The sequence below is a fragment of the Aegilops tauschii genome, chromosome 7 (assembly GCF_002575655.3).
Source record: "Aegilops tauschii subsp. strangulata cultivar AL8/78 chromosome 7, Aet v6.0, whole genome shotgun sequence".
Taxonomy (NCBI): Eukaryota; Viridiplantae; Streptophyta; class Magnoliopsida; order Poales; family Poaceae; genus Aegilops; species Aegilops tauschii.
The window spans coordinates 279,533,107-279,555,515 of NC_053041.3; positions in this window are offsets into that span (position 1 = coordinate 279,533,107).

A 22,409-nucleotide genomic window follows, 5' to 3' on the forward strand; every position below is an offset into this window, starting at 1 on the left:
AAAATGAAATACTTGATATCTTTTATAATGGACTAACCGATGCTTCCAGAGATTACCTGGATAGTTGTGCTGGTTCTGTTTTCAGGGAAAGAACACCGGATGAAGCTGAGATTCTATTGAATAATATGTTGACTAATGAAAATAATTGGGCACTTCCTAAGCCAATTCCTGAGCCAATTCCTAAACCAACTCCAAAGAAGAGGGGTGTTCTATTTCTCAGTCTTGAAGATATGCAAGAGGCAAAGAAATCTATGAAAGAAAAGGGTATAAAAGCTGAAGATGTTAAGAATTTACCTCCTATTGAAGAAATACATGGTCTCAATTTACCGCCTGTTGAAGAAATAGATGGTTTTAATTCATCACCTATTGAAGAAACACATGGTCTTGATAACCCGACATAGGTAGTAAAGGTAAATTCTCTCTATAGATATGATAAAGCTGAAATCCCTCCTACTAAGTTTGCTAGCCAATGTTTGGATGAGTTTGATAACTTTATGGTTAAGCAAGAAGATTTTAATGCTTATTTTGGTAGACAGTTAAAACAAAATGCTTATATGATTGAACACTTGGGTGATTATATGTCTAGAGTTAAAGGTGAACTTAAACTCATTAGTAAACATGCTTCTATGGTTACCACTCAAGTAGAACAAGTACTTAAAGCTCAGAATGATTTGCTCAATGAATTGAACAATAAGAATAATGACTATGCTGTCAAAGTGGCTACTAGAACTGGTAGAATGACTCAGGAACCTTTGTATCCCGAAGGCCACCCTAAGAGAATTGAGCAAGATTCTCAGAGAAATAGTATAGATGCACCTAGTCCTTCTAAAAAGAAGAAAAAGAAAAATGATAGGACTTTGCATGCTTCTAGTGAACCTATTGCTGAACCACCTGAGAATCCAAATGATATTTCTATTTCTGATGCTGAAACACAATCTGGAAATGAACATGAACCTAGTGAAAATGTTAATGATAATGTTCATGATGATGCTCAACCTAGCAATGACAATGATGTAGAAATTGAACCTGTTGTTGACCTTGATAACTCACAATCAAAGAATCAACGATATGATAAGAGAGACTTTGTTGCTAGGAAATACGGTAAAGAAAGAGAACCATAGGTTCAGAAACCCATGCCTTTTCCTCCCAAACCATCCAAGAAAAAGGATGATGAGGATTTTGAGCGCTTTGCTGAAATGATTAGACCTATCTTTTTGCGTATGCGATTAACTGATATGCTCAAAATGAATCCTTATGCTAAGTATATGAAAGAAATTGTTACTAATAAAAGAAAGATACCAGAAGCTGAAATTTCCAGCATGCTTGCTAATTACACTTTTAAGGGTGGAATACCAAAGAAACTAGGAGATCCAGGAGTACCAACTATACCATGCTCCATTAAAAGAAACTATGTTAAAACTGCTTTATGTGGTCTTGGAGCCGGTGTTAGTGTTATGCCTCTCTCTTTATATCGTAGACTTGACTTGAATAACTTGACACCTACTGAAATATCTTTGCAAATGGCTGATAAATCAACTGCCATACCTGTCGGTATTTGTGAGGATGTGCCTGTTGTGGTTGCAAACGTTACTATTTTAACGGACTTTGTTATTCTTGATATTCCCGAGGACGATAGTATGTCTATTACTCTTGGAAGACCTTTTTTGAATACTGCAGGGGCTGTTATTGATTGCAACAAAGGCAATGTCACTTTTCATGTTAATGGTAATGAGCATACGGTACACTTTCCGAGGAAACAACCTCAAGTCTACAGTATCAATTCTATTGGAAAAATTCCATCGATTATTTTTGGAGTGTTGGGGATATTACCACTGGGTGTAAACTGGCCAGGAGAGGCTGGGTTAACCCCATAAGTAGTTCGTTATATCTGAAGCCCATGAAGACAGATGGTGATGCTTTACGAAGGCCCAGGGCCCAAAGCCGGTTTAAGGCCTGTAGACATAAACCGGTATTGATATGTAAACTTGTGTTGTAAGATAGAAGGAGCAGAGACCGAGCCGGACACGTTTATGAGCCGGCCTCGGGATTCTGTAAACCGACGGCGTCAACCCATGTATATAAGTGGACGACCCGGCGGCGGTTCAAGGACAACAGACAACAACTCGAGACTCAGGCAAAGCGTATTCACTCCCTAGTCATCGAAACTCAAGCAATCCCACAACAACTGGATCGTAGGCTTTTACCTTCACCGCAAGGGGCCGAACCAGTATAAACTCTCTTGTGTCCCTTGTCCGCTTTAACCCCTTAAGTGAACCCGCTCCACGACGAAGTCCTTTCTCTAGGACATCTGCCGTGACAAAACCACGACAGTTGGCGCCCACTATGGGGCTATCGCACGATGGTTTCAAATTATTAGAGGGCAGCTTCGAAGGACTCAAGGGCTACGCTGTGGGCCAGATGACCAAAAGTCGTCGCGGCAAGCTCTACATCAACGATGCAAGCTGGGGCCCCGAGGCCGGCTCGATCGAGTACGGGTACCGGGTCCCCTTTGGTGGCATACACATTTTCATCGGCAAGATCGGCGAACCGGGCCCTGAGACGGACATCTGCACCGACCTCGTCGAAACGGCTCAGCGTGCGAGATCTGCCCGGGTCAAGCCTGTCATGAAGCGTGCCTTCGTGGGAGTCATCCACGGAGGGGAATCTGAGGATAGATCGGAATCTGGTGGTGAAACCGTCGTTTATTCCGGCGACGAGTCATCAACCGGAGAGACCGAGTCGCTGTATCAGTTGCAAGATGGCCGGATTGAGGGCTGTTCCGATGGCGACAGTATTCCGGACCCCTTGGATCTGCCAAACCGGGTTGCGATCTTCATGGCCGGTACACAACCAGCGCTCCACTCTTCGACCGCGGCGGCAATGATTTCCGGATCAACAACAGCGACAGCGGCCGGGGCAGGAGGCCCGGTGCGACCGCCGGCTCAGGTTCTATCTGATTTGTTTGACGCTTTGGAACGTTGATGGCGGAGGTTAACCCAGCGGATCAGGATGCGCACAATGTGGAAATTGCAAAAGTGAAAGATCAGATCACCCAGGCCAAAGCCGACTTGGCAGCTGAGGATTCGAGGATGGCTGCGGAGCGGGCCGCATTGGATGCACATGCTTACCGGCTTATGCTGGATCAGAGTGCGTCGAACGATGTCTTGAAGAGGAGGTACCGATCTCGCCTGCCGCCGTTTTACGAAGCTAGGAACCTCTTTAATACCCCAGGACCAGGGACCAGTAATCCACCGGTGGTAAACCGGGCAGAGGCACCTGGAGCGGGGGCGCCGGTTCAGCCGCGTTTGGTGGATCCGCCTCGTCAGAACAATATTGTGACACAGCATGTCCCAACACCACTTGGTAATTACTCTAACCCGATGGACAACATTGTCGCTGCCGCTTCACGGCTGGCGGCCATCCCGATCGAAGGCGAGTCTCCGGTGGCAGTCGAGACCTGACGGGTTAGGGAGCTTCTTCAGACAGCTTTGGTTCACCAAGAGGCTTATTCGTATACTCGTGAGAGGATCCATTCTACTCCCCGCCCAAGCCGGAGCTACAGCAGGCGTATGGATGAACCGGCCGTGTCAAGTAATGCGTGAAATCGTGATCCGCCCCATGGCAATAACCCGGTGGGTGGTGCTGGTGATGCTCAGGAGGTGGTAGACCGGGCTCGGGCATGTCGGGAGGCTGAGTTAGCGGCAGAGCATGATGCCCGTCAGCTTACTCCGGTTCGTCCAACCACGTCAGTGGAACCAGGGGTTACTTCTAGCTCTTTGGGGGTATCGTGTCTCGTCCCAGCGCTGCGCAACGTGCGTCTGCCCAAGGATTTCAAGGGTCCGCATAAAGTGCCGAATTACACCGCCGATTTATCACCCGAGACATGGGTCAAAAGCTATGAGATGGCCATGGAGATGCTGGATGTGGATGATGCGGCATGTGCGAAATACTTCACCATGATGCTAGAGGGGACGGCCCGCACTTGGCTGAAGAGCTTACCGGCTAATTCTATCAGGTCATGGGCCGAGTTGAGAGCCCAGTTTATCCAGAATTTCAAGGATACATGCAAGCAGCCCATGTCAATTGTGGACTTAGCTGCCTGTGTCCAGGAGGAAGGAGAGTCAACAACCCGTTGGGTGCGCCGGGTTTCAGAGATTTTGCATTCATCAAACCGCATCAACGCTGATACCGCAGTTTTAACATTGGAAGGCAATTGCCGGTTTGAACCCCTGAAGCTGAAGGTGGGACGGCTCAAACGTCATTGTAATGACATGGGAACTCTCATGGCTGCTCTGGTGAAGTACGTTGACTCTGATAGTACCAAGGATCCCGAGTCTGACGATGATAAGGCAGGGAAGGGAAAAAGGAGCGGCAACGCCAAGGGGCAGCACCACAACCCGACGGGTCATGGAAACGGCGGCAAGCACAAGGCAGACCACAGTTTAGACTTTGTGGCTAATACCAACACACATGACAAGGGCCAGCGGCGTAAGGGTAAACCGCCCCAGCGCGGTGGAGGGCCAAGTCCTAACCCGGATCGCCTGTCTTATCTGTTGAACCAGCCTTGCCCGAAGCACGGGACAAAGGAGAACCCGTCCACGCACCTCTGGAAAGATTGTTACATCATGCAAGAGTTCAAAAATTCTGATTCTTTTCGGTATGATCATGGACCGGGTGGCGGTTCAGGCCCTGGATCTCATGGGCCGGGTTATGGCGGAGGAAATTCCGGTTCAGGCTTCCATGGTAATCAGGGTGGACATAACAATCAAAGCAATCAGGGCAACCAAGGTGGTTATAACAATCAGGGGAATCAGCAACAGCAGCAGCAGCAGCAGTCGGGTTAGTAAAGCAACCCGAAGCTGTTGAATAGCGGGCAATATCATGTCTTCACCACTAGCCTGGACAAGCGCGATCAGAAGCTTCATAAAAGGGCAGTGAATTCCGTTGAACCGGCAGTTCCCCGATACTTACGCTGGTCTGAACAGCCTATTGTGTGGAGTCGAGAGGATCATCCGGCCCGGGTTGATAATCCGGGTCATCTGGCGTTGGTGGTGGCACCTCAGGTGGGAGGTTATAAGTTCACCAAGGTACTCATGGACGGAGGGAGTAATATTAATATCCTTTATTATGAAACTTTCCGTCGCATGGGGTTAACCGATAAAAATCTTAAACCGTCTAATACGGTGTTCCATGGCGTGGTGGCTGGTAAATCGGCATACCCTATTGGTAAAATAGCTCTAGAGGTGGCTTTTGGAGATGAGCATGACTCGAGATCAGAAACTTTGACCTTTGAAGTAGTGAAAATCAAAAGCCCGTATCATGCCCTGTTTGGACGGCCAGCTTATGCTAAGTTTATGGCATGGCCTTGTTATGTCTATCTGCAGCTCAAGATGCCGGGTCACAAGGGTACTATAACAGTGCATGGGAGCCGCAAGATCGCTCTGGAGTGTGAAGAAGGTGATGCGGCTTATGCTGAGTCGGTTTGTGCAATAGAAGAGTTTAAGTTTTACAAAGACAATGTTGATCCGGTAGATATGACTTCATTGAAGAAACCAACTACAGAGCATGATCCAGCCCTGAAGTTTAAATCGGCTGATGAGACTAAGCTTGTTGACTTCGTGCCCGGCGATTCGTCCAAGCAGTTTAGCATCAGCGCTAACTTGGATCCGAAATAGGAAAGCGCGCTCATCGGGTTCATCCGTGAGAATCGGGACATCTTTGCGTGGAAGCCTTCTGACATGCTAGGTGTACCGAGAGAACTCCCTGAGCACACTCTCAATGTTGATCCCAAGTATAAACCGGTCAAGCAGTTTCTCCGTCGGTTCAATGAAGAAAGATGCAAGTCTATTGGAGAAGAAGTAGCCAGGCTCTTGGCGGCTGGATTTATCGTTGAAGTATTTCATCCTGAGTGGTTGGCTAATCCAGTGCTGGTCCTTAAGAAGAACGGCACTTGGCGTATCTGTGTGGACTACACAGATCTCAACAAAGCTTGTCCAGCTGATCCTTTTGCCCTCCCCCGTATTGATCAAATTATTGATGCTACGGCGGGTTGCGAGCGTTTAAGCTTTTTGGATGCATATTCTGGTTGTCATCAGATCAAAATGGCAGTTAAGGACCAGGAGAAGACAACCTTCATAACTCCCTTTGGAGCCTTCTGCTATGTGTCCATGCCCTTCGGGCTCAAGAGTGCCCAGGCGACTTATCAACGGTGTGTGCAGAATTGTCTTCATAAACAGATCGGCCGCAATGTTCACGCCCATGTGGATGATATTGTGGTGAAATCAAGGAGGAAGGAGACATTGATTGATGACTTGAAGGAAACCTTTGATAACCTGCGGGTTTATAAAATGATGCTTAATCTGGCCAAGTGCGTCTTTGGTGTACCTGCAGGCAAGCTCTTGGGTTTTTTTGGTGTCTAACAGGGGCATTGAAGCTAATCCGGAAAAGATCAAAGCCATCACCTCCTTGGCCAAACCAAAGTGTATCAATGATGTTCGACGCCTGGCAGGCCGGATTGCCGCGTTGAGCCGGTTTATCAGTCGCCTTGGCGAGAAGGCCATCCTTTATATCAGATGCTGAAGAAAACGGATAACTTCGTCTGGAGTGACGCTACTAATGAAGCATTTGAGGACTTAAAGCGGCAGCTGGCTAATCCGCCGATTCTCGCTGCTCCGGTTGACAAAGAACCATTGTTGCTATATGTGGCAGCTAATGCTTGGGCTGTTAGTGTGGCTATTGTGGTGGAGCGCAAGGAGGCAGGAAAGGAGTATCCGGTTCAACGGCCGGTTTACTATATCAGTGAGGTACTTATTGAGTCCAAGCAGAGGTACCCGCATTGGCAGAAATTGGTGTATGGAGTTTTTATGGCAAGCCGGAAGCTTAAGCAATATTTCCAAGGTCATCCCATCACGGTGGTCAGCTCTGCTCCTTTGGGGGATATAATCCAGAACAAAGAAGCAACTGGCCGGATTGCTAAGTGGGCTATCAAGCTCGGACCTCACGGGTTGAAATACATACCCCGAACGGCGATCAAATCTCAGGCACTTGTGGATTTCATCAATGATTGGACAGAACTACAAGCGCCAGAAGAGAAGCCGGATCATACTTATTGGACTATTCAGTTTGATGGGTCCAGGCAATTGGAGGGCTCGGGGGCTGGAGTCGTGTTAACTTCCCCACGAGGTGATAAGTTTTGTTATGTTCTCCGTTTAATGTTCCCTTGCACTAACAATGCAGCTGAATATGAGGCTTTACTCCATGGTCTTCGGATGGCTAAGGAGATGAACCTAAGCCGAGTTAAGTGCTTCGGTGACTCGGATCTGGTAGCTCAACAAGTGTCCGGCACTTGGGATTCCAAGGACCCACTCATGGCGGCATATCGTCGTGAGGTGGATATTGTTGCAGGTCACTTTAAAGGTTATCAGGTGGATCATGTGGACCGGCAGAAGAATGAAGCGGCGGGCGCTTTAAGCCGCCTGGGTTCCCAACGTAAACCGGTTCCACCTAATGTCTCCCTGGATGTTCTGCATAATCCGTCTGTCAAGCTCCCTAGTGAAGAGGATTTGGCTATTCCTGATCCGGAAGCTCAGTTGGTGGCGGCTCTTCATGTTATTCCGGATTGGACGGTTCCATATTTGGCGTATATGAACCGGGGCGAGTTACCAGAGGATGAAACTTTGGCCAGGCAGATAATCCGGGGGGTCCAAGTCCATGACTATTATCAATGGAGAGTTACATCATTGCAGTGTGACAGGGGCGTTTCAACGCTGTGTGTCTCCTGAAGAAGGCCGTGAAATTTTGCGTGAGATCCACGAAGGAGATTGTGGTCACCACGCCGATTCAAAGTCTTTGGTGGCCAAGGCGTTTCGTCACGGTTTCTATTGGTTGACAGCTCATGCTAATGCCGAGGACTTGGTCAAAAGATGTGATGGTTGTCAGAAATTCTCAAGGCGCGCTCATGTACCGGCTCAAGAATTGAGGATGATTCCAATCACCTGGCCGTTTGCAACTTGGGGGCTGGATATGGTTGGGCCTTTCAAGAGATCCAAGGACAAGAAGACCCACCTTTTGGTGGCGGTTGATAAGTTCACGAAGTGGTTGGAGGCAGAGCCAGTTAGTAAGTGTGATGCAGCTACGGTGGTTCAATTCATCAAAAAGGTGATCTTCCGGTTTGGCTTTCCACACAACATTATAACAGACAAAGGTACCAATCTGTCAAAGGGTGCCATGAAGGAGTTCTGTCAACGTGAGCACATTCGGCTTGACGTGTCATCAGTGGCTCACCCCCAGTCCAATGGTCAAGCGGAGAGGGCCAATCAAGAGATCTTGAGAGGCATCATGTAGCGACCAGACCTCAAACAGTCTAATCTACTGTGCACCAGTGTCATCCCTGGATCAGTAATGCTGACACGCACAGTACTCGAAGGATTTATAACAGAGTAGCAATCACACACTTATTACATCGAGTGTCTGAAAAGAGAACTAAGTATGATAAATATGGCTTAAGGCCATCTAAAAACGATAACAACGGAAGACTTGGAAGATAAGTGAGTCCATCAACTCCAACGACATCACTGAGTATAAGACCACGACCTAAGGCACCTCACTCGTCGTCTGAAAAGTCTGCAACATGAAACGTTGCAGCCCGAAAACGGGTCAACACATGGAATATGCTGGCAATGTAACACATAGAGAGTAATGAACAGAATAAGGCTATACTACATGCATATTTGGCTGGTGGAAAGCTCTATGGTTACAGTTTTGCGAAAAACCAATTTTTCCCTACTGCAAAGGAATAAATTTTATTTAAATATCATGGTGGTTGTTGAACATTGAGATGGTTGACAGCATCTCAATCCCAATTAAGAATGTGATTAACCCAATCAAATTAACTTAAGTAACATGGTGATGAGATTCACCTGATAATCCAAGAACTAGATACTCAAGATGTCCATAACCGGGGACACGGCTAACCATGCTTAGTTTGTACACTCTGCAGAGGTTTGTGCACTTTTCCCCACAAGACTCGATCTCCTCCGTTGGGATTCTCGCACTACATGGTGTTTGAGAAACGGATGACCGAGACACATTCTTTTAGAAGCATTAACTCTAACCCCGGGTAGACAGTACCAACCTACATCTGCTAGCCTACCACTTGAAGAGGTCATGCAACCTACTCAACTATGCTAGAGCCCATAATAGCTTGTGGCTGCACACGAAAGTTTCTAGCATGAATAATCTTATGATCCCTTTGAGCCTGGGTGGCGGTCCATAGGATAATCGCACGGAACCCCGGGATATCCAAAAATACAGGCAACACTAGATTCTCCAGGTGCCTCAATCCACCCAGATGTGAGTTTAAGTTGCCACCTTAAGTTTAACCATTAATTAACAATCTCACAACTGTCATGGAAAGATCTCTCAAACCCAATCCACGTCTACTAGCATAGCATAGCAATATGAGCAAACGTAGAAGTAACTCCCAAAGGTTTGATAACAAAACAGGTAATAGGTACTACCTCATCTACTTCCCAATACCCACAATTTAAACAGATCCTAATCATGCAATGTTTGTGGATTGGTCTAATGCAATAAGACTGGGTAGTAAAGAGGTATGATCAAAGTGTTACTTGCCTTGCTGCTGATCCGTGAAACCTAGAGATTCGAAGTAGCAAGCGGCGCACTCCGGGTACTCTATCGCAAAAAAATAAGCATACAATAAGCACTCATCTAATGCACAGGTAAAACTCAAATAAAAGATCTAACCAGAAAGTTCAACTTAAGAACTCCGGTTTGCAAAAAGAATCAAATCAAACGAAGCAACGAAAGTCAAACGACGAAAGAAACAAGCTTCGTTTACTAATGTGGATCTAAGTCAAATTTTACAGTAGCAAAAACTTGTTTGAGTTGGTTAAACGGAAAGAGAATTTCGAGACGAAACTCTAGGCACTTGAATCGCCTGATTCCGATAAAGGAGCGAAAAGTTATACTAGAACGAAAATCGGATCAGAAATCGCGATCTGGAATAATCGCGGAAAAATCCGAGAAAAAGAAAAACTGACGAACAGTTTATCGAACGAACGTTCGTTAACTATAACTAAACAATGAACGCCTTCGTTAAAACGAACGAACGAGCGAACGCTCGCTAAAAAGACTAAACCGAAAAAAAACCAAACCGATCTATAAAAAAATAAAAATAAACCGGGGTTTCAAAAAAACTGCACGGTTTTTCGGTGAAAACTGGCGCGACGGCTACCTCGGGTCCGGCGGGATCCGGCGGGGTCGGGTGGCTCCGGCGGGGTTCGGGAGGGGCGCGGGGCGGCGGGGCTGCGGGTCCGGGCGGCGGGGTCGACGGGAGGCGTCGGGCGGCGGCGGCGTTCGGCGGTTGGTGGCACGGGCGGCGGGGTTCGGGGTGGGGAACGAGGTGGCGGGGCGGGGTACTTATAGGTTCGGGGGGGTCCGACTTGGAGAAGGGGGCGACCCCGGGCGGCGGCGGCGGCGGCGTCCCGGACTCCGGCGGGAGTCCGGCTCGGCCACGATTCGGGCAAGGCCCAGTTCGGTCCGCGGGCGATTTTTTTTAAATTAGGCCGAACTAAAATAAATCCTAGAAAAATAAATAAAAATTTAAAAATGCCAAAACAAATTTTTACCGTCTAATTAAAATAATTAGAACGCGATGAACATTTTCTTGGCCCTAAAATGCAATTTTGAAAACATGCAAATTTTTCTATTGCAAATAAAATGCAATAAAATCCAAAAAAAATTGAATATTTGATTTTAATATTTTTCCTCCAATATCTCAATTATTTTGGAGAAGTCATATTTTCTCCTCTCATATACTTTTATATGAAATATATTTTTTTCGGAGTGAAAAATAATTAAAGCCAAAATCCTCGTTTCATAATTTGATGAAAATCAAATATGAAAACCGGGAAATCCCCAACTCTCTCCGAGGGTCCTTGAGCTGCTTAGGATTTCGAGGATTAGCCAAAATGCAATAAAATATGCTATGCAATGATGATCTAGTGTATAACATTCCAAATTGAAAATTTGGGATGTTACAAAAGTACCCCCTTAAGAGGAATCTCGCCCTCGAGATTCGGGTTGGCTAGAAAATAGGTGAGAGTGGTCCTTCCGTAGATCTTCCTCTCGCTCCCAGGTGGCTTCATCTTCGGTGTGGTGGCTCCACTGAACTTTGCAAAACTTGATAACCTTGCTGCGGGTGACTCGGCTGGCATACTCAAGAATCTTGACTGGTTTCTCCTCATAAGTTAAATCATTATCCAACTGAATCGCCTCTAGTGGCATTGTATCTCTCAGCGGTATATCAGCCATCTCTGCGTGACACTTCTTCAACTGGGAAATGTGGAATACATCATGAACTCCTGACAATCCTTCAGGCAATTCCAACTTGTAAGCAACTTCTCCCATACGCTCCAAAACTTTGTATGGTCCTACAAAACGTGGCGCTAACTTTCCCTTAACTCCAAAACGCTTCACTCCTCGAAGTGGTGATACTCGAAGATAAACTCGGTCTCCGGCTTCATAAACTGTTTCCTTACGTTTTGAATTCGCATAGCTCTTCTGCCTGGTCTGGGCTACTTTGAGTCTATCGCGAATCAACTTCACCTTCCGTTCAGATTCTTTAATCAAGTCTGGTCGAAACAACTGGCGGTCTCCAACTTCGTCCCATAACAATGGTGTTCTACACCTCCTTCCGTACAAAGCTTCGAAAGGGGCCATCTTCAAACTGGATTGATAACTGTTGTTGTAAGAAAACTCTGCATACGGCAAATTGTCGTCCCAACTAGATCCATAATCTAGCGCACAAGCTCTCAGCATGTCTTCCAAAATCTGATTGACTCTCTCGGTCTGTCCGTTTGTCTGTGGATGCAAGGCTGTACTGAACTCTAGCCTGGTACCCAAAGTTTCGTGCAACTGATTCCAAAACTTTGAAGTAAACTGGGTTCCTCTATCTGATACAATGCTCCTCGGAACTCCATGCAGACATACGATCCTAGTCATGTATATCTTTGCCAACTTAGCACTGGTGTAAGTGGTCTTCACTGGGATGAAATGAGCTACCTTCGTCAAACGATCGACTACAACCCATATCGAGTCATAGCCTGAACGAGTCATGGGCAATCCCGTGATAAAATCCATGCCTAGTTTATCCACTTCCATTCGGGTATCGGCAATGGCTGTAGCAATCCTGCTGGCTTCTGATACTCTGCCTTCACTCTTTGACATACATCACAAACTGCTACATACTCCGCAATATCCTTCTTCATTCCGGTCCACCAAAAAGTATCCTTCAAATCCAAATACATCTTGGTATTTCCTGGGTGAATCGAATATGGCGAATCATGGGCCTCTTGTAAGATCAACTTCCTGATCTCCGGATCATTGGGCACATAAACGCGGTCCTCAAACCATAAGGTATCGTGCTCATCCTCACGAAATCCCAGTTCGGTCCGCGGGCGATTTTTTTTAAATTATGCCGAACTAAAATAAATCCTAGAAAAATAAATAAAAATCTAAAAATGACAAAACAAATTTTCACCATCTAATTAAAATAATTAGAACTCGATGAACATTTTCTTGGCCCTAAAATGCAATAATGAAAACATGCAAATTTTTCTATTGCAAATAAAATGCAATAAAATCCAAAAAAATCGAATATTTGATTTTAATATTTTCCTCCAATATCTCAATTATTTTGGAGAAGTCATATTTTCTCCTCTCATATACTTTTATATGAAATATTTTTTTTCGGAGTGAAAAATAATTAAAATCAAAATCCTCGTTTCATAATTTGATGAAAATCAAATATGAAAATCAGGAAATCCCCAACTCTCTCCGAGGGTCCTTGAGCTGCTTAGGATTTCGAGGATTAGCCAAAATGCAATAAAATATGCTACGCAATGATGATCTAGTGTATAACATTCCAAATTGAAAATTTGGGATGTTACACATCAAACCCCGACTTATGGTTCCTTTGCAACGGACGCCGGGTTGTTGGGTTGAGGAGTTACCTTCTGTGTTATGGAGCATCAATACCACACCCAACAGATCGATAGGATACACACCGTTCTTCATGGCTTATGGAGCGGAAGCGGTTCTTCCTAGTGACATCCGTCATGACTCACCTCGTGTAGCGACATATGTTGAAGCTGACAACGAGAAGGCGTTGCAGGAAGCTCTTGACCTGTTAGATGAGGAGCGTGACATGGCGGCAGCCTGTTCGGCGATTTATCAGCAAGATCTGCGTTGTTATCGCAGCCACCGGGTTAGAACCAGAACCTTTCAAGAAGGTGATTTGGTGCTTTGACTCATCCAGGATCAGACGGATATGCACAAGCTATCCCCCCCTTGGGAAGGACCCTTTGTGGTCAGCAAGAATCTACACAATGGGTCATACTACCTAATCGATGTTCGAGAGCGCAAAGACTCACGTAAGTCGGAGGAGGAGACCACCCGGCCGTGGAATATTGCTCATCTTCGGCCCTACTATACTTGAGCCATAGGCTCTGCTTATGTACATATTATGACAATGCATATATTATGATCAATATAATAAACCGGAACCTCAGCTAAAGCGGGGTATCTGTTATTTTTCTTACATCATGTGTGGTTACATGGAGCTTCTGTTTATAAAGCGGCGTCCGGTTTACCCCTTGATTTAGCTTCTCAAAGCTTTATGTTACATCACTTGGGGGCTTGGTCGTATCCGAACCATAGCTACACCTCTTGATCGGCGCAATGCCACAACATCACTTGGGGGCTTGGTCATATCTGAACCATAGTCACACCTCTTGATCGGCTCAAAGCCAAATCAATCCGGGGCCAAAGAGAGTGTTGTAAAACAACAACTCAAACATAGGCACCCACTGAGCACAGCTCACAATATTACTTGGGGATTTTTTGCTGTCAAAATGAACTAAGAATCTACACTTGTAATAGGCTATCAAGCCATGGCTTGGAAGCCTGGTGTATACACCTAAAACCCCGGGTTAACCTGCCTATTTAAGTAAGTCACTCCGCCTAGGTAAACCTGGTATGACCCTTCGAACTTTGACAAGTTACTCTAAAAGGAAGACCCTGAACTTGTCAAGTTAAAACGATGATTGGTTAAGGATTGAGGACCATCTTAAAAGGCTTTGCAAAAATGGTTTAACTCAGTGGCCTGGCAGCCCATGAAAAGCCTCGAATTTGGGGCCTGGCAGCCCGTGAAAAGCCTCGACTACAACGGTTTTTATTTGCTTTTTGCTAAGTTTTTCTTTCTTTTGATAAGATTTGTGATGTTTTCAAACCGGTGTTTATCAACCCGGTTCGGCTGTCAACTACAAGTTGTGAGTACATGATCAAGTTATAATCCGAAGACTATCAGCCCGGTCTGGTTTTGACTCAAAGTCACCAGTATAGAATAAACCGGTGTTTATCATAACCCAGAACGGTTTTATTATCAACCAACATCATATAACATGAGTTACTTATACTCCAGATTAGGGTTATGACCCTCACTACGAAGTTGGTCAGCCAACATTATGCCTAAAGGTCGCAGGAACAACTTGAATAAATGGCTATGGATTATGAACTTCATATCTTAAGTATGGCGGATTAACAAGCATGAGTCGCAGATAAACATGCACGAAGGCATAACAGGTGAAGTGTTTTAAACTAGCCTATTACAAGGCGTCTCAGTGCCCAAAAGAATAATTATTTTCTCAAATATGTGTTGCAGCATGTAGAAGACTAAACCGGCCTCCGGATCATGATTCGTTACCAGCTTGGCCTGACGGCTACGGATTGTCTCGCACCGGTTCAACTCCCTCCTCTCTACCCAGTGGCTGGAAGTCAACAGTTGCCCAGTCGATCCCAGTTAGGGCTTGGAATAGAACTTCATCGCTTATAAGCGTGGACGGTTCAATGTCAGGGGCATAAGTGTGCTTACGGATTGGTGGGATAAGATTTTGCGCTTCCGGAATTGGTGCAGCAATCCGTCTGTTCTTGTCATCATAACTCGCCTGGTAGTACGAGAGATCTGCCTCTTCAGCCAGCTGACAAGCTAATGGACGTACTTCCTCGTTTATGGTTCGGAGATCATCATTGCCAAATTCTATTCCGTCTTCTTTCAAGCTAGGATAGCCTTGGGCCGCTTCCACTAAATCAAAGTCAGGTATCCATGCTTTTTCCCGGATTAGTACGGTCAGAGCGCCTGTTCTTGCACCAGACTTTTTTAGCTCTTCTACCCGGGCATGAAGCATAGATAACCTTTCTAAGGTTTCCTTGATCAAGGTGGGAGGAGGATTATTGTGTGAAGCAGTATAGATGATCCGCTGCGCGCCGGTGTACAACTATTCTATCAGAGTGTAAGCAGCGTTCAGCTTCTTCTGTACATCAGAGCCCAGGTGGCTAATACGAGTTCCTGCACCATTGTACACATCAGTAAACCGACAACACATGGGAAGATATGTTGAAAGTATTAAGGAAAAGATGTTTACCGAACACAGCAGCAGTCATGGCATGAATCTGCCGCTTTACACTGGTCAGTTCATCAACCACCGGTTTAAGAGCTGCTTCTGCGTTCTCAGCCCTTTTTATCAAAGCGGATTTTTCAGTCTCCCAATCTGCCTGCTCCTTGTTGAAGCCCTCTTTCAGTTTGGAGGTTTTGGCTTGCTGGGATTTGAGGTTCTCTTGCAGATCAGCGGTTTGGCTTTCCTTCTTGCTCAGCTCAGCCTATAAAGAGACACATAATGAGTTGACAGTACATATTTGAAGTACCAAGCACAATACAAATATTAAACTTGGTACTTGGGGGCTAATGCATATTTGCTCCTTCTCAAAAATTTCTACAAGTCCCAAGCACAATACAAGTATTAAACTTGGCACTTGGGGGCTAATGTGTGTTTGCTCATAATTGCTGAGATGGAAATTCTTCTACAGTCCCGGTTCATCTTTATAAACTTAAACTGGCCCTTGGGGACTATACCAGTGAAAAAAGATGCAGTGTTGCAAATATAAAGATTGTTACTAAAAGTCCCGGTTCAGATTGACATCATAAACCGTCACTTGGGGGCTACTGGAGTTGATATTTGGAATTCACAAGAGAGACAGTTAAGCAGAGTTGAGTATTAGTTACCTCATATCGCTCTTTCATCAAATTTACCAAACCGGCTTCATAGTCACGGCTGGTGTACAGACGGTTCAAGAAGCCGGAGTGAAGGTCTTGAGCATTGAGATGGGCATAATTTGACAAGTCGGCGTTCCATTTGCCTTTGCCAATTGCAGAGAGTTCGTCTTTGGCAGTATGCTTTGACAAAGCGATAGGATTGCTAGGAGTAGTGTGGCCAGTGCCAGTAATCATAATGTCATCATCTTTGTCATCAGCAGCTTTTACTGGGGTTGGCGGTTTGTCAGTATTTTTAACTGGACTGACCGGTTTGTCATCAGTTCGTACAGGGCTGGTTGGCTGGTCAGCATGGCTTGTGGTGTCAATTTCTATCTGCTCAGCGACAAAGTCATGATCTTGAGGCGGTGGGTCATTAAGCATGGCGTCAACATTGGTCTCTCCAGGATCTGGAGTTTTTTCCGGTTCAACAGCCACGTTATCATCAGCCGGTTTATTCAACTGAGCCTTCTTGCTGGGTCTAGGCTTGGCGCTGAGAAAAATAAACATGAGATCAGTACAGTATATAGAAATGACACATCAAGGATAAAAACAAATATATAGCTCACCCAATAACTGTTTTGAGGGGTGGAAGTTTTGTGGCCGACGACTCGCCAGAAGATGAGTGAGAAGTACCCTGATAATTTGAATCAGACGGGTTAAGAGGCTGGCGGAAACAACCCACTTTGGGGCATGAAGTGTCAAGGGGATAAGAGACCTCTGATCGGCGTTTCCGAACCTGAGTGTTCGGTAAACCGGTGGAGGTAACTACCTGGCCACTGTGCCGGGTTGTGCGGCGAGCCTCGTGCTGCTGTGTCTTCAAAAAAAAGTTTGGGTCCAAGTAAGCAAGGGGGTGAGAAAATTTTACTTTCCGGTTTGCTCGACAGATTTTTGATGTTGGCTGAGGATCTGAATCGGAGGAAAGAATGATTACCTCTACGTCATCAGCGTGACTGCCTTCAGCGTCGTCCTGATAATAATCATTGTCAATGAGGTGTACGAAAAACGAACCAAGAGAGTCAAGTTCTACCTCTGATTCCGGGTTACCCACATCGTCATCAGCATTTAGCTCGGAGGATGCAGTGGTCCTTTTCTTGGCATGTTTCTTAACAACCTTGGTCTTTGGGCGAAGTGGCTTGGCCGTCTTGTCTTGCGGCTTTGCCGGTTTGTCTTGAGGTTTCTTGTTCCAGAACGGATCATTACCCTGTCAGAGAATAATCACGCTTTCAGAGAATATTTGGACAGAAGCAAATTAAGATGAAAAGATTATATAATTCTTACAGCGGGTGGCTTGTTGAAGGTACAGAAAGGGAGTAGTCCGGTTTGGGCACAGACAGCCTCCGGTTCGTTCAGCATCTTCTTTACAGCCTCAGTAACTTCCGCATCTGTAAGCTGAATGTCAATGTGTCGTTGAGCATCCTTCAAACTCTTTGTGTACTCACACATCAAACCGGAGCGCCGGCTTAAGGGCAGAATACTCCAGCTTATCCAACAACGAGCAAGATCAACTCCTGTCAAACCATTCACCATGAAGGCTCTAAGCTTTGATAGTTGAGGAGCATAGTTGGCCCTTTCTTTTGCAGTCAACCTCTGAGGAAAAGGATGTGTATTGCTAAGGCGTTCAGGGCGGTAACCTGGCAGGGGGTTTTCATCAGGTGGAGATGTGTCCTTGCAATAAAACCAGGTCTGGTTCCACTCTTTGGGGTGACTGTGGAGCTTGGGATGAGGGAAAGTGACTTCCTTCCTTTTCTGAACCGCCATTCCACCCAATTCAGTATTGGGTCCATCCGTGAATTCTGTGCGACGGTTTAAGTGATAGAAATCCCTTAACAGTTCGACTGTAGGTTCCTCTTGTAGATAAGCCTCACAGAATACTTGGAAGTGGTAGATGTTGGTCACAGAATTTGGACCGATGTCTTGATGGCGCAGTTGAAAACTGGCCAGTATATCCCGGAAATTTTTTGTCCCGGGAGGGCTAAACCCACGACTCAGGTGGTCAGCAAACACAACTACCTCTCCATCCTTGGGTGTAGAAGGATTTTCCGGGCCAGGGACCCTCCAGTGGATGACATCTTTCTTGGCCAAAGCGCCCGTTTTAACACAATTGTTTAACTGCTCTTCAGTTACTCGAGAAGGAGCCCAATTGCATTCATAGACTTGCTTGGCCATGACAATGAAGATCTGAAACATGATTATTGCCGGTTTAAGATTTACAGTAGACAACTAGAAAGCGGTATAAGGATGTAAGCATATTGTTAAACCGGAGTTGGTTATTTGTGAACCGGAGTCTGACGATGGAGACAGTGTAATCATGAGTGCATTGGCGGTTCAACAGGGGACCAATGGTATCTACTGGGTCATCATTTTTCTATGGATTTAAACCGCCTAATCTGGTATTGAAGTAACAAGTCTAAAGATGTATAAGTGAAGGAAAAAAAGTTTCACAGTTTGGCTTGGGAATTTCAGATCTGCTGTGCGTTGGATAATCAAAATATATTCTGGTCTAATCTCAAGCGCTCAAAAAGTTCAGTAAGTTCAGATGAGTTCGATATTAAGCAGATGCCTTAACAAGAAGAAAGAAGTTTAAACTACAAAAGGCGCTGAAAACAATCAGATCTAACTGGACATTGGTATTACTGAAGAAGGAACAACTTCAAGCTATGAAGAACACCGAACCCTAATGGCGGATCTGGGGTGAGGAGAAGAGGAACTTACTGGTGCAGGAGGAAGCAGCGGTGGATCACCGCATTTCTCTGATACAGTCAGGTTGATGCAGCGGCCTTTGCCGAAGCAGAGGCGAAGGACGACGGTGGTGGCAGAGCTCGAGGGTCGGTCGGCGCGAGGAAGACGACGACACGAAGAGGCACGAGGGGGAAAAGTGAAAGTGACCCCTCGACCTTATTTATAAGATGAATGGATAAAAGGCAGGTGCGAGAATCGAGGAGTCCGAAAAATGGGGTGTGTGACAGCTCTGTTGCCTCGATCCTCGGAGGCCCATTAATGAAGATGGGTTATACACAGTTTTAAATAGCAAATGACGTCATGGCGGTTTACCATGGTCCTGGAAGGTGACGTCACAACGGTTTTACAAGATTATGTGAAGATGTTGAAGAAGAAATTCTCTTAATATTGAGGATTGACATGAACCATTTCAAATCAATCTGGGGCCAATGTTGGGGATATTACCACTGGGTGTAAACCGGCCAGGAGAGGCCGGGTTAACCCCATAAGTAGTTCGTTATATCTGAAGCCCATGAAGACAGACGATGATGCTTTACGAAGGCCCAGGGCCCAAATCTGGTTTAAGGCCTGTAGACATAAACCGGTATTGATATGTAAACTTGTGTTGTAAGATAGAAAGAGCAGAGACCGAGCCGGACACGTTTATGAGCCGGCCTCGGGATTCTGTAAACCGACGGGCGTCAGCCCATGTATATAAGGGGACGACCCGGCGGCGGTTCAAGGACAACACACAACAACTCGAGACTCAGGCAAAACGTATTCGCTCCCTGGTCATCGAAACTCAAGCAATCCCACAACAACTGGATCGTAGGCTTTTACCTTCACCGCAAGGGGCCGAACTAGTATAAACTCTCTTGCATCTCTTGTCCGCTTTAACCCCTTAAGTTAACCCGTAGCGATGGCGCCACGACTAAGTCCTTTCTCTAGGACATCTGCCGTGACAAAACCACGATATGGAGGTTTTGAATTTCCTCTTCCTACTGTCAAGAATAAATATGATATTCTTATTATTGGGGATGTGCATATCCCCGTTGAGGTAACATAGTGTTATTCGAAATTTCTCCGGTTCCATGTTAGTCGGAATGAGTTTGTTAACAAGACTTGATCAACCTTGTTAGTGGGTTCCTTTTGATGAGCATGAGATGGATGAAACTAGAAGGCACAACCTTCTGTACCTTCCTTTTACTTTCTGTTATTTAGTTGAAATAAAGTAAAAAATAGTATTTTTCTGTCTGTTTTCTAAATTATCCGTGCAATAAAAAATACCCCGAAAATAAAAGTTCTCCAAATGCCCCAAAATTGAAATATGATTTTTCTGGAATATTTGAGAATATTAGGCACTGAGAACACAGCAGGGGGAGCAAGCACCTGGCCACGAGGGTCCAGGGCGCGCCCACCCCTACAGGGCGCGCCCCCTGCCTCATGGGCCCATGGTGACTCTCCTCCACTTATGCCAGCCACCACACACTTCTTCTTCCTCCCAAAAAAAATCACCATCCAGCTCAAGCATGAGTTCTAGCTCATTTTGCTGCGATTTTCGATCTCCTTGCTCAAAGCACCTCTCATTTTGCTGGGATTGTTCCTTGGTATGTGACTCCTCCATTGGTCCAATTAGTTTTTGTTCTAGTGCTTTATTCATTGCAAATTTGTGCTGCCTAGGTGACCATATTCTTGAGCTTGCATGTCAAATTTATATGGTTCCAAGTACTTCTAATGCATGATATAGGCTCTAGGCACTTGTAGGAGTAGTTGCTATCAATTTTGTTGAGCTTGGTTCACCTTTGTTTGAAGTTACTAAAAATGTCAGAATTTTTCAGAAAATAATGAAGAGATTTTTGAGGGGCTCATCGAGCCGAAGCTCGAAGGAAAAGCAAAGAGAGCAAGCAGAGAGGCCCAAATATAATCTACCTCGCACCGCGGAGGTTCGGTCGTGTGAATGGCGTTCCGATGATTTCTTGAAAGCAGCCGGGATTTATGATGATTTTTTATGAATTGGCTGAGAATGCAGGCCTCACCGACTTCCTCCGCGACCAACGTGAACAGTATCTCTTACTCACCAATACCTTTGTGCAAAACTTCTACTATTATCCTAAGGAATCACCTCCTTCAGTAGAGTTTCATTTATATGATGTGGTTAAGAAGATATCACTAGACGAATTTTGCAAGGTTTGCAAAATACCTTTCGAGGGTAGCTTAGAGGAACCACATCGAAAAGATGTGGACGGGTTTATTGACACTATTACGTAGGGGAAACTAGGAAGGTTTCCGATGCAAGAATCACTAGCATACATTTTCCTGTTTTACGCTACTTTGCTATATTTGCTAGTCGTTGCTTAATTGGTCGCGGAAACTGTGGAAACCTTAGTGTTCCTGATATTATTATTTTGTTCCATGGTTTATTCTATGATGACTCTGTTAGTATGGGCGGTATTATTGCAAAACGGTTAAGTCTGAACCGTACAAAGGGGCCCATCTTTGGAGGTGTTTATGCTTCACGCCTTGCTGCATACTATAACATACCTATTAGGCACTATGAAAAAGAAGAAAAATTGCTGCCTACTGTTTATTTAGATTATAAGAGCATGGTAGAGCATGATTTTATTGTGAAGAATAGGGAAGGGGTGCTTAAATACAAATTGTTCTTTGATAAACATCACCCTGAAACTATTACCTTGCCTGCTCCTTCCTTGTTTGATTTATGTGCAGGCCCGTATCTCGTTCCGCTGGCGGCCATCACTACAAAAAAAGACACATCCGTGACATTTTGGGCCGAACGAATTTTTTTTCTGTCATACATATGACACTTCTATGACGATAATTGTGACAAAACCCGGTATCATCATAGATGTGGTGGGCTCCTACTTCTATGACAAAAAATCATGACAGAAAATGGGCTTTTCGTCCTGGGCGGGCCGGAGACACAGCTGCATGACATTCTTTGGGCCGTCCATGACGGAAAAAACCATGGTAGAAGCGAGAGCGAGGAAAATTTCGGGGAGTTCCCGGTTACGGTGGGAGGTCGGGGGCCGAGCGATGCGCGTTTCTCTCGTACACGTACGCGCGTGTGTGCGAGGCGTTGGCTCTAACTGAACCCGAGCGAGGCGTTGGGCTCTAACTGAACCCGAGCAATTGCACTGCAGGCTACGCGTTACTGAACCCGAGAGATTGATCGATGGCTGTTAACTGAACCCGATCGAACGATTCCTTCGCTACTGCTGCTAACGGAATCCGATCGATGCTGCCTCTGGGATGAACAGTGAGCGTTGCGGGGGGGGGGGGGGGGTTGGATGAACAGTGAGCGGTGGCGTTGCCTCTGGATGAACATGACCCCGTGGTGTGGTGGAGGGCTGGATGAACAGTAGACGGTGGAGGGGTGCCCGTGGAGGGGTGCTTGAACAGGACCCCGTGGTGTGGAGGGCTGGAGGAACAGTAGACGGTGGAGGGGTGCCCGTGGAGGGGTGGTTGAACAGGACCCCGTGGTGTGGATGGCTGAATGAAC